Source organism: Puntigrus tetrazona, unplaced genomic scaffold (genome assembly GCF_018831695.1).
Source record: "Puntigrus tetrazona isolate hp1 unplaced genomic scaffold, ASM1883169v1 S000000642, whole genome shotgun sequence".
In the NCBI taxonomy this organism is placed as follows: Eukaryota; Metazoa; Chordata; class Actinopteri; order Cypriniformes; family Cyprinidae; genus Puntigrus; species Puntigrus tetrazona.
The window spans coordinates 25,805-38,892 of record NW_025048263.1 but is presented as its reverse complement, the minus strand read 5'-3'; the positions used below and the strand labels follow the sequence as shown (position 1 = coordinate 38,892).

At 44.2% G+C, this 13,088-nt stretch overlaps 2 non-coding genes and 2 pseudogenes across 2 annotated transcripts; all 4 read right to left on the bottom strand.

Moving 5' to 3' along the window:
• Nucleotides 1-2,106: 2,106 nt before the first annotated feature.
• Nucleotides 2,107-2,224, bottom strand: LOC122334768 (annotated as a pseudogene).
• A 2,768-nt stretch (nucleotides 2,225-4,992) lies between these two features.
• LOC122334770 lies at nucleotides 4,993-5,111 on the bottom strand. Its single transcript, XR_006248809.1, has one exon. It is a non-coding gene; the product is annotated as a 5S ribosomal RNA (ribosomal RNA).
• A 2,738-nt stretch (nucleotides 5,112-7,849) lies between these two features.
• On the bottom strand, nucleotides 7,850-7,965 carry LOC122334764 (annotated as a pseudogene).
• Nucleotides 7,966-10,694: 2,729 nt separating this feature from the next.
• On the bottom strand, nucleotides 10,695-10,812 carry LOC122334756. Its single transcript, XR_006248806.1, has one exon. It is a non-coding gene; the product is annotated as a 5S ribosomal RNA (ribosomal RNA).
• Between the last annotated feature and the right edge of the window lie 2,276 nt (nucleotides 10,813-13,088).

Sequence of the window (13,088 nt, the reverse complement as noted above, 5' to 3'; positions counted from 1 at the left end):
TCAGGTTGTCGGATTAGGGCTGAGCTGAAATTTACAGGAGAGTGGATGTGGTGGATCTCATTTGAGGATTCCTGACGAGAAAAGTGCAACACGGATTTTGTAGTGTCAGGCACCTTGAGAGGAAACAAATAACCTAATGTCGGTTGACTTGAAGCGCCGCTGTAACTTCAGATTTCTCATTAAACTTATAAAGAACAGCTTCTTCGTTGATTCTCGGAATTTCTAATCATTTGTTTATTTATTATTTTTCCCCGGTGCAGTTTGCAGACTCAAGCTGCTGACTGACAAACAAGACTCGGCAACCTCTCTGGTCAAGAGAAGGGCCCGAATGCAGAAGGAACGTGGCAGCTCTAAAGAGGTCGCTGTAGAGAGAGGGAGAAGGTCTATCTATCCTCCTTGAGGAGAAAGGCAAGAATGACGTGACGTTGATAGCTGTCCTCCGTCACAGCGACGGGGGCCAGAAAGCTGGCACAGAGAAGGGCACAAAGCAGCAGTAAATGTAAAAGGGTAAAGGAGCGAAGCCAAACAGTCGTGGCCCTCGGAGAAGAGCGCTGACTGGTGCCCAGGCTGAGGCAAAGTTTAGGGCACCTGGCAGGTTCTTCAGAAGGTCCTCCCTATCCAAGCACTTGCACTAGGCCCGGTTCTGCTTAGCTACTCCAGATCGATCGTGAGATCGTGGCGTGCCTTCAGGTGGTATGGCCGCAGAACAAAAGCAGCCCGCGAATGCGAAGCTATTTAAAGAAGGCACCGCAGCAGGCTGCTTGCACGTGACCCAGCTTTTTTCACTCCACTCTTTCATGTCTTCTGCAACTCTTCTGGTTATTGTCTGCCCTGCAGTAAAAGGCGCCTCTAATCGCAAATCTCTGGCTTTGGAGCGGCTTGCACGCCGCCTCACCACGTTAAAACAACACGCCCATTTCTTCTTTTCACGCCTTCGCCTTATACATCAATGCCTTCCTTTAATAAATCAACCTTACTGTACCCAGTTGAATACAAATATCGCTGACGCTAAGTAGCCACACTGAGTGTAAGTAAAGTCGCAAGTCTATTTCTCAACGAGTATCAAATTAATCAGGCACCTTTATTTACATTTCCAACCATATCCTGTCAAAGCACTCAACGCTATACAATTCTGGAGTACAGAGGTCAGGTAATGTACAACCACCACGATGAACACTCCATTTCAGCTAAAGGCGCATCAAAACACCCATCGACATGAATAAAGAAACGCTGCTCTGAGCGTTACACACCTGCGCAAAACAAACTAAAACTTCTAAAAGTTCTTTTCACACTAACAAAATTAAATAAAACCTTTGATAATTGTTTAGAAATCGTGAAAACTAAATAAATCCAATAAAAACACCCACTGACATGAATAAAGAAACACCGCTCGAGTGATCACGTGTCAAACAAACTAAAAGTAAAAAAACTAAAAACTACAACAAGTAAAATGAAATAAAAACGGAATCAATTATTAAACAATGCAAACATAGACCAATTGAGTTCAACGACCGCTGATCCTGAAGACATGGATCAGCATGTTCAGGTCGCTTTGATTAGGTCAGAGCTGAAATTTACAGGAGAGGATGTGGTGGATCTTATTTGAGGATTCCTGACGCAGGAAAAGGCAAATACGGATTTTGTAGTCAGGCACCCTGAGAGGAAACAAATGGGGCCTAATGTCGGCGACTTTAAAGCGTGCCGTGTTTCAGATTTCTTTAAACTAATAAATAATTAGCTCTTCGGTTGATTCTTGAATTTCTAAATCATTTGTTTATTTATTTATTTTTTTCCTCGTGCAGTTTGCATTCGCCGCCTCTGACAAACAAGACTGGCAACCTCAAGTCGAAGAGAAGGGCCCGGAGTTGCAAAGGAACGCAGCAGCTCTAAAGAGGTCGCTGTAGAGAGAGAGAAGGTCTGTCTATCGCTTCCTGGAGGAGAAAGCAAGAATGACGACGTTGAGCTGTCCTCCGTCACAGCGACCAGCAGAAAGGCGGCACAGAGAAGGGCAAAGCAAAGCAGCAGCAAATGTAAAAGGGGTAAAGGAGCGAGCCAAAAGAGTCGGCCTCGGAGAAGAGCGCCGCTGACTGGTGAAGGAAAAGCAAAAGCTTACAGCACCTGGTATTCCCAGGCGGTCTCCCATCCAAGTACTAACCAGGCCCGCCTCTGCTTAGCTTCCTCGATCGGACGAGATCGGGCGTGTTTCAGGTGGTATGGCAGCAGCGAAACTAGCAGCCCGCCTAATGCGAGCTATTTTTAAAGAAGGCACCGCAGCAGGCCAAAGACGCACACCAGCTTTTCCACTCCACTCTTTTCATGTCTTCTGCAACTCTTCGACATTGTCTGCCCGAGAAAAAGGCGCCTCCTGGCAAACTTGCCGAGAGCGCAGGGCGTTTACGCCGCCCCTCACCACGCCAAAACAACACGTCCATTTCCTTCTTTTTCACGCCTCGTCCCTTACATCAATGCCTTCCTTCCTTAATAAATCAACTCACATTAATTCAGTTGGAAGACAAACATCGCTGACGCCATGCGAGCCACACTGAGTGCAAGTAAACGCAAGTCTATTTCTCAACGATATCAAATTAATCAGGCACCTTTTATTTACATTTCAACCATATCCTGTCAAAGCACTCAACGCTATACAATTCGAGCACAGAGTGTCAGTAATGTACAACCACCACGATGAACACTCCATTTCCAGCCAAAGGCGATCAAAACACCCATCGACATGAACAAAGAAACGCTGCTCGAGCGATCACCTGGCAAACAAACTAAAACTTCTAAAAAGTTCTTTCACACGAACAAAATTAAATAAAACCTTTGACACCTGTTTAGCAATCGTAAAAACTAAATAAATCAATAAAAACACCCACTGACATGAATAAAGAAACACCGCTCGGAGTGATCACGCGTCAAACAAACTAAAAGTAAAAAAAACTAAAAACTACAACAAGTAAAATGAAATAAAACGGAATCAATTATTAAACAATGCAAACATAGACCAATTGAGTTCAACGAATCGTTGATCCTGGAAGACATGGATCAGCATGTTCAGGTCGTTTGATTAGGGTCAGAGCTGAAATTTACAGGAGAGTGGATGTGGTGGATCTTATTTGAGGATTCCTGACGAGGAAAAGGCAAATACGGATTTTGTAGTCAGGCACCCCGAGAGGAAACAAATGGGGGCCTAATGTCGAAGGACTTAAAGCGGCAGGAAAATCAGACCATACTTATCAGAACACGCTTGACACAGATCCTCGCCCAGGCACTAGTCCTGAGCAGACTGGATTACTGCAACGCCCCTCCTGTTGGCCTCCCAGCCTCTACAACCAGACCTCTTCAGATGGTCCAGAATGCAGCGGCTAGGGTGGTCTTCAACGAACCAAGGAGGGCCCACGCCACACCTCTCTTCATTAGTTTACACTGGCTTCCTATAGATGCCCGTGCATCAAATTCAAATCCCTGATGCTGGCCTACAGGACAATCACAGGCTCCGCCTCCCTCGCACTTTACACTCACTAATTGAATCATATGTTCCCTCCAGGTGCCTACGCCTGCAAACGAAAGGCGCCTTGCAGTGCCTTCACAAAAAGGTGCAAAATCACTTCTGCTTAGACCTTCACCTGGTCTGTTCCTCGCTGGTGGAACGATCTGCCCATTACCACTAGGGCAGCAGAGTCACTAGCAGTCTTCAAAACCAACTCAAAACTCATCTTTTCTTTTGCACTTGACCCAACATTGATAGCACTCTCTCTTTCTTCTTCTTCTCCTGCTCCTTCCTATCCTTTTATTGTTTAAAAAAAAAAAAAAAAAAAAAAAAAAAAAAGCAGCCTTGTGTCTGCGTTTTCAAGACAAGACCCCACTCAAGAGCACTTATGCACTACTGCCCTTTGCTGATATTAATTTGTTTCTATATGCCTACTGAGTCATTTGTGTACGTCTATTTGGATAAAGGCTGCTAAATCATGACTAAATGTAAATGTAAATGCAAAGCACTCAACGCTATACAATTCGGAGCACAGAGTGTCAGTAATGTACAACCACCACGATGAACACTCCATTTCCAGCTAAAGGCGATCAAAACACCCATCGACATGAACAAAGAAACGCTGCTCGGAGCGATCACCTGGCAAACAAACTAAAACTTCTAAAAGTTCTTTCACACTTAACAAAATTAAATAAAACCTTTGACACCTGTTTAGCAATCGTAAAACTAAATAAATCAATAAAAACACCCACTGACATGAATAAAGAAACACCGCTCGGAGTGATCACGTGTCAAAACAAACTAAAAGTAAAAAAACTAAAAACTACAACAAGTAAAATGAAATAAAAACGAATCAATTATTAAACAATGCAAACATAGACCAATTGAGTTCAACGAATCGTTGATCCTGAAGACATGGATCAGCATGTTCAGGTCGTTTGATTAGGGTCAGAGCTGAAATTTACAGGAGAGTGGATGTGGTGGATCTTATTTGAGGATTCCTGACGCAGGAAAAGGCAAATACGGATTTTGTAGTCAGGCACCCCGAGAGGAAACAAATGGGGGCCTAATGTCGTAAGGACTTAAAGCGTGCAGGTGTTTCAGGATTTCTTTAAACGAATAAATAATTAGCTCTTCCTTGATTCTTGAATTTCTTAAATCATTTGTTTATTTATTTATTTTTTCCCCGTGCAGCCTGTATCTGCCGTTGGACTGATGGTCAAGACTGGCAACCTCAAGTCGAAGAGAAGGGCCCGGAGTTGCAAAAGGAACGTGCAGCTCTAAAGAGGTCGCTGAAGAGAGAGAGAGAAGGTCTGTCTATCGCCCTGGAGGAGAAAGCAAGAATGACGACGTTGAGCTGTCCTCCGCCACAGCGACGGTAAGCAGAAAGGCTGCACAGAGAAGGGCAAAGCAAAGCAGCAGCAAATGTAAAAGGGTAAAGGAGCGAGCCAAAAGAGTCGGCCCTGGAGAAGAGCGCCCGCTGACTGGTGAAGGAAAAGCAAAGCTTACAGCACCTGGTATTCCCAGGCGGTCTCCCATCCAAGTACTAACCAGGCCCGCCCTCGCTTAGCTTCCGAGATCGGACGAGATCGGGCGTGCTCAGGGTGGTATGGCTGTAAGCGAAAGCAGCCTGCGAATGCGAGCTATTTAAAGAAGGCACCGGCAGCAGGCCAAAGACGCACACCAGCTTTTCCACTCCACTCTTTTCATGTCTTCTGCAACTCTTCGACATTGTCTGCCCGAGAAAAAGGCGCCCCACCGCAAACTTGGCCGGAGCGCGCTTTACGCCGCCCTCACCACGCCAAAACAACACGTCCATTTCCCCTTCTTTTTCACGCCTTCGTCCCCTTTACATCAATGCCTTCCTTCCTTAATAAATCAACTCACATTAATTCAGTTGAAGACAAACATCGCTGACGCTATGAGCCACACTGAGTGCAAGTAAACGCAAGTCTATTTCTCAACGATATCAAATTAATCAGGCACCTTTTATTTACATTTCAACCATATCCTGTCAAAGCACTCAACGCTATACAATTCGGAGCACAGAGTGTCAGTAATGTACAACCACCACGATGAACACTCCATTTCAGCCAAAGGCGATCAAAACACCCATCGACATGAACAAAGAAACGCTGCTCGGAGCGATCACCTGGCAAACAAACTAAAACTTCTAAAAGTTCTTTCACACGAACAAAATTAAATAAAACCTTTGACACCTGTTTAGAAATCGTGAAAAACTAAATAAATCAATAAAAACACCCACTGACATGAATAAAGAAACACCGCTCGGAGTGATCACGTGTCAAACAAACTAAAAGTAAAAAAACTAAAAACTACAACAAGTAAAATGAAATAAAAACGGAATCAATTATTAAACAATGCAAACATAGACCAATTGAGTTCAACGAATCGTTGATCCTGAAGACATGGATCAGCATGTTCAGGTCGCTTGATTAGGGTCAGAGCTGAAATTTACAGGAGAGTGGATGTGGTGGATCTTATTTGAGGATTCCTGACGAGGAAAAGGCAAATACGGATTTTGTAGTCAGGCACCCCGAGAGGAAACAAATGGGGGCCTAATGTCGAAGGACTTAAAGCGGCAGGAAAATCAGACCATACTTATCAGAACACGCCACACAGATCCTCGCCCAGGCACTAGTCCTGAGCAGACTGGATTACTGCAACGCCTCCTTGTTGGCCTCCCAGCCTCTACAACCAGACCTCTTCAGATGGTCCAGAATGCAGCGGCTAGGTGGTCTTCAACGAAACCAAGGAGGGCCCACGCTACACCCTCTTCATTAGTTTACACTGGCTTCCTATAGATGCCCGTGATCAAATTCAAATCCCTGATGCTGGCCTACAGGACAATCACAGGCTCCGCCTCCCTCGCACTTACACTCACTAATTGAATCATATGTTCCCTCCAGGTGCCTACGCCTGCAAACGAAAAAAGGCGCCTTGCAGTGCCTTCACAAAAAGGTGCAAAATCACTTTGCGCACCTTCACCTGGTCTGTTCCTCGCTGGTGGAACGATCTGCCCATTACCACTAGGGCAGAGAGTCACTAGCAGTCTTCAAAAACCAACTCAAAACTCATCTTTTTCGCTTGCACTTGACCCAACATTGATAGCACTCTCTTCTTCTTCTTCTTCTCCTGCTCCTTCCTATCCTTTTATTGTTTAAAAAAAAAAAAAAAAAAAAAAATTTCCTGTGTCTGCGTTAGGTAAGACAAGACCCCACTCAAGAGCACTTATGCACTACTGCCCTTTGCTGATATTAATTTGCTTCTATATGCCTACCTCATTTGTACGTCGCTTGGATAAAGGCGCCTGCTAAATGACTAAATGTAAATGTAAATGCAAAGCACTCAACGCTATACACATTCGGAGCACAGAGTGTCAGTAATGTACAACCACCACGATGAACACTCCATTTCAGCTAAAGGCGATCAAAACACCCATCGACATGAACAAAGAAACGCCGCTCGAGCGATCACCTGGCAAACAAACTAAAACTTCTAAAAGTTCTTTCACACGAACAAAATTAAATAAAACCTTTGACACCTGTTTAGCAATCGTAAAAACTAAATAAATCAATAAAAACACCCACTGACATGAATAAAGAAACACCGCTCGGAGTGATCACGTGTCAAACAAACTAAAAGTAAAAAAACTAAAAACTACAACAAGTAAAATGAAATAAAAAAAACGGAATCAATTATTAAACAATGCAAACATAGACCAATTGAGTTCAACGAATCGTTGATCCTGAAGACATGGATCAGCATGTTCAGGTCGTTTGATTAGGTCAGAGCTGAAATTTACAGGAGAGTGGATGTGGTGGATCTTATTTGAGGATTCCTGACGCAGGAAAAGGCAAATACGGATTTTGTAGTCAGGCACCCCGAGAGGAAACAAATGGGGGCCTAATGTCGAAGGACTTAAAGCGGCCGTGCTTAGGATTTCTTTAAACGAATAAATAATTAGCTCTTCGGTTGATTCTTGAATTTCTTAAATCATTTGTTTATTTATTTATTTTTTCCCGGTGCAGTTTGTATTCAAGCGTTGGACTGACAAACAAGACTGGCAACCTCTCAAGTCGAAGAGAAGGGCCTGAGTTGCAAAGGAACGTGCAGCTCTAAAGAGGTCGCTGTAGAGAGAGAGAAGGTCTGTCTATCGCCCCCTGGAGGAGAAAGCAAGAATGACGACGTTGAGCTGTCCTCCGTCACAGCGACGAAGCAGAAAGGCGGCACAGAGAAGGGCAAAGCAAAGCAGCAGCAAATGTAAAAGGGTAAAGGAGCGAGCCAAAAGAGTCGGCCCCTGGAGAAGAGCGCCGCTGACTGGTGAAGGAAAAGCAAAGCTTACAGCACCTGGTATTCCCAGGCGGTCTCCCATCCAAGTACTAACCAGGCCCGCCCTGCTTAGCTTCCGCTTCGGAGAGATCGGGCGTGCTCAGGGTGGTATGGCTGTAGGCGAAAGCAGCCCGCGAATGCGAGCTATTTAAAGAAGGCACCGGCAGCAGGCCAAAGACGCACACCAGCTTTTCCACTCCACTCTTTTCATGTCTTCTGCAACTCTTCGACATTGTCTGCCCGAGAAAAGGCGCCCCACCGGCAAACTTGGCCGGAGCGCGCGTTTACGCCGCCCTCACCACGCCAAAACAACACGCCCATTTCCCCTTTTTCACGCCTTCGTCCCTACATCAATGCCTTCCTTCCTTAATAAATCAACTCACATTAATTCAGTTGGAAGACAAACATCGCTGACGCTGCGAGCCACACTGAGTGCAAGTAAACGCAAGTCTATTTCTCAACGATATCAAATTAATCAGGCACCTTTATTTACATTTCAACCATATCCTGTCAAAGCACTCAACGCTATACAATTGGAGCACAGAGTGTCAGTAATGTACAACCACCACGATGAACACTCCATTTCCAGCTAAAGGCGATCAAAACACCCATCGACATGAACAAAGAAACGCTGCTCGGAGCGATCACCTGGCAAACAAACTAAAACTTCTAAAAGTTCTTTCACACGAACAAAATTAAATAAAACCTTGACACCTGTTTAGCAATCGTAAAAACTAAATAAATCAATAAAAACACCCACTGACATGAATAAAGAAACACCGCTCGAGTGATCACGTGTCAAACAAACTAAAAGTAAAAAAACTAAAAACTACAACAAGTAAAATGAAATAAAACGGAATCAATTATTAAACAATGCAAACATAGACCAATTGAGTTCAACGAATCGTTGATCCTGAAGACATGGATCAGCATGTTCAGGTCGTTTGATTAGGGTCAGAGCTGAAATTTACAGGAGAGTGGATGTGGTGGATCTTATTTGAGGATTCCTGACGCAGGAAAAGGCAAATACGGATTTTGTAGTCAGGCACCCCGAGAGGAAACAAATGGGGGCCTAATGTCGAAGGACTTAAAGCGCAGGAAAATCAGACCATACTTATCAGAACACGCTACACAGATCCTCGCCCAGGCACTAGTCCTGAGCAGACTGGATTACTGCAACGCCTCCCTTGCTGGCCTCCCAGCCTCTACAACCAGACCTCTTCAGATGGTCCAGAATGCAGCGGCTAGGGTGGTCTTCAACGAACCAAGGAGGGCCCACGTCACACCCCTCTTCATTAGTTTACACTGGCTTCCTATAGATGCCCGCATCAAATTCAAATCCCTGATGCTGGCCTACAGGACAATCACAGGCTCCGCCTCCTCTCGTACTTACACTCACTAATTGAATCATATGTTCCTCCAGGTGCCTACGCCTGCAAACGAAAGGCGCCTTGCAGTGCTCTTCACAAAAAGTGCAAAATCACTCTTGGCGCACCTTCACCTGGTCTGTTCCTCGCTGGTGGAACGATCTGCCCATTACCACTAGGGCAGCAGAGTCACTAGCAGTCTTCAAAACCAACTCAAAACTCATCTTTTTCTGCTTGCACTTGACCCAACATTGATAGCACTCTCTCTTCTTCTTCTTCTTCCTGCTCCTTCCTATCCTTTTATTGTTTAAAAAAAAAAAAAAAAAAAAAAAAAAAAGTCTTCATGTTAGGTAAGACAAGACCCCACTCAAGAGCACTTATGCACTACTGCCCTTTGCTGATATTAATTTGCTTCTATATGCCTACCTCATTTGTACGTCGCTTGGATAAAGGCGCCTGCTAAATGACTAAATGTAAATGTAAATGCAAAGCACTCAACGCTATACAATTGGAGCACAGAGTGTCAGTAATGTACAACCACCACGATGAACACTCCATTTCCAGCTAAAGGCGATCAAAACACCCATCGACATGAACAAAGAAACGCTGCTCGAGCGATCACCTGGCAAACAAACTAAAACTTCTAAAAGTTCTTTCACACGAACAAAATTAAATAAAACCTTTGACACCTGTTTAGCAATCGTAAAAACTAAATAAATCAATAAAAACACCCACTGACATGAATAAAGAAACACCGCTCGAGTGATCACGTGTCAAACAAACTAAAAGTAAAAAAACTAAAAACTACAAACAAGTAAAATGAAATAAAAACGGAATCAATTATTAAACAATGCAAACATAGACCAATTGAGTTCAACGAATCGTTGATCCTGAAGACATGGATCAGCATGTTCAGGTCGCTTGATTAGGGTCAGAGCTGAAATTTACAGGAGAGTGGATGTGGTGGATCTTATTTGAGGATTCCTGACGCAGGAAAAGGCAAATACGGATTTTGTAGTCAGGCACCCTTTGAGAGGAAACAAATGGGGGCCTAATGTCGAAGGACTTAAAGCGCCGTGCCTAGGATTTCTTTAAACGAATAAATAATTAGCTCTTCGGTTGATTCTGAATTTCTTAAATCATTTGTTTATTTATTTATTTTTTCCCGTGCAGTTTGTATTCAAGCGTTGGACTGACAAACAAGACTGGCAACCTCTCAAGTCGAAGAGAAGGGCCCGAGTTGCAAAGGAACGTGCAGCTCTAAAGAGGTCGCTGTAGAGAGAGAGAGAGAAGGTCTGTCTATCGCTCCCTGGAGGAGAAAGCAAGAATGACGACGTTGAGCTGTCCTCCGTCACAGCGACGAAGCAGAAAGGCGGCACAGAGAAGGGCAAAGCAAAGCAGCAGCAAATGTAAAAGGGTAAAGGAGCGAGCCAAAAGAGTCGGCCCCTGGAGAAGAGCGCCGCTGACTGGTGAAGGAAAAGCAAAGCTTACAGCACCTGGTATTCCCAGGCGGTCTCCCATCCAAGTACTAACCAGGCCCGCCCCTGCTTAGCTTCCGAGATCGGACGAGATCGGGCGTGCTCAGGGTGGTATGGCCGTAGCGAAAGCAGCCCGCGAATGCGAGCTATTTAAAAGAAGGCACCGCAGCAGGCCAAAGACGCACACCAGCTTTTCCACTCCACTCTTTTCATGTCTTCTGCAACTCTTCGACATTGTCTGCCCGAGAAAAAGGCGCCCCACCGCAAACTTGGCCGAGCGCGGCGTTTACGCCGCCCTCACCACGCCAAAACAACACGTCCATTTCCTTCTTTTTCACGCCTTCGTCCCTACATCAATGCCTTCCTTCCTTAATAAATCAACTCACTTTAATTCAGTTGGAAGACAAACATCGCTGACGCTGCGAGCCACACTGAGTGCAAGTAAACGCAAGTCTATTTCTCAACGATATCAAATTAATCAGGCACCTTTATTTACATTTCAACCATATCCTGTCAAAGCACTCAACGCTATACAATTCGGAGCACAGAGTGTCAGTAATGTACAACCACCACGATGAACACTCCATTTCAGCCAAAGGCGATCAAAACACCCATCGACATGAACAAAGAAACGCCGCTCGGAGCGATCACCTGGCAAACAAACTAAAACTTCTAAAAGTTCTTTCACACGAACAAAATTAAATAAAACCTTTGACACCTGTTTAGCAATCGTAAAAACTAAATAAATCAATAAAAACACCCACTGACATGAATAAAGAAACACCGCTCGAGTGATCACGTGTCAAACAAACTAAAAGTAAAAAAACTAAAAACTACAACAAGTAAAATGAAATAAAAACGGAATCAATTATTAAACAATGCAAACATAGACCAATTGAGTTCAACGAATCGTTGATCCTGAAGACATGGATCAGCATGTTCAGGTCGCTTGATTAGGTCAGAGCTGAAATTTACAGGAGAGTGGATGTGGTGGATCTTATTTGAGGATTCCTGACGAGGAAAAGGCAAATACGGATTTTGTAGTCAGGCACCCCGAGAGGAAACAAATGGGGGCCTAATGTCGAAGGACTTAAAGCGGCAGGAAAATCAGACCATACTTATCAGAACACGCTACACAGATCCTCGCCCAGGCACTAGTCCTGAGCAGACTGGATTACTGCAACGCCTCTCCTTGCTGGCCTCCCAGCCTCTACAACCAGACCTCTTCAGATGGTCCAGAATGCAGCGGCTAGGGTGGTCTTCAACGAAACCAAGGAGGGCCCACGCCACACCCCTCTTCATTAGTTTACACTGGCTTCCTATAGATGCCCGCATCAAATTCAAATCCCTGATGCTGGCCTACAGGACAATCACAGGCTCCGCCCCTCGCACTTACACTCACTAATTGAATCATATGTTCCTCCAGGTGCCTACGCCTCTGCAAACGAAAGGCGCCTTGCAGTGCCTTCACAAAAAGGTGCAAAATCACTCTTGCGCACCTTCACCTGGTCTGTTCCTCGCTGGTGGAACGATCTGCCCATTACCACTAGGGCAGCAGAGTCACTAGCAGTCTTCAAAAACCAACTCAAAACTCATCTTTTCGCTTGCACTTGACCCAACATTGATAGCACTCTCTTCTTCTTCTTCTTCTTCTCCTGCTCCTTCCTATCCTTTTATTGTTTAAAAAAAAAAAAAAAAAAAAAAAAAAAAGCCTTGTGTCTCATGCTAGGTAAGACAAGACCCCACTCAAGAGCACTTATGCACTACTGCCCTTTGCTGATATTAATTTGTTTCTATATGCCTACCTCATTTGTACGTCGCTTGGATAAAGGCGTCTGCTAAATGACTAAATGTAAATGTAAATGCAAAGCACTCAACGCTATACAATTCGGAGCACAGAGTGTCAGTAATGTACAACCACCACGATGAACACTCCATTTCAGCTAAAGGCGATCAAAACACCCATCGACATGAACAAAGAAACGCTGCTCGAGCGATCACCTGGCAAACAAACTAAAACTTCTAAAAGTTCTTTCACACAGAACAAAATTAAATAAAACCTTTGACACCTGTTTAGCAATCGTAAAAAACTAAATAAATCAATAAAAACACCCACTGACATGAATAAAGAAACACCGCTCGGAGTGATCACGTGTCAAACAAACTAAAAGTAAAAAACTAAAAACTACAACAAGTAAAATGAAATAAAAACGGAATCAATTATTAAACAATGCAAACATAGACCAATTGAGTTCAACGAATCGTTGATCCTGAAGACATGGATCAGCATGTTCAGGTCGCTTGATTAGGTCAGAGCTGAAATTTACAGGAGAGTGGATGTGGTGGATCTTATTTGAGGATTCCTGACGAGGAAAAGGCAAATACGGATTTTGTAGTCAG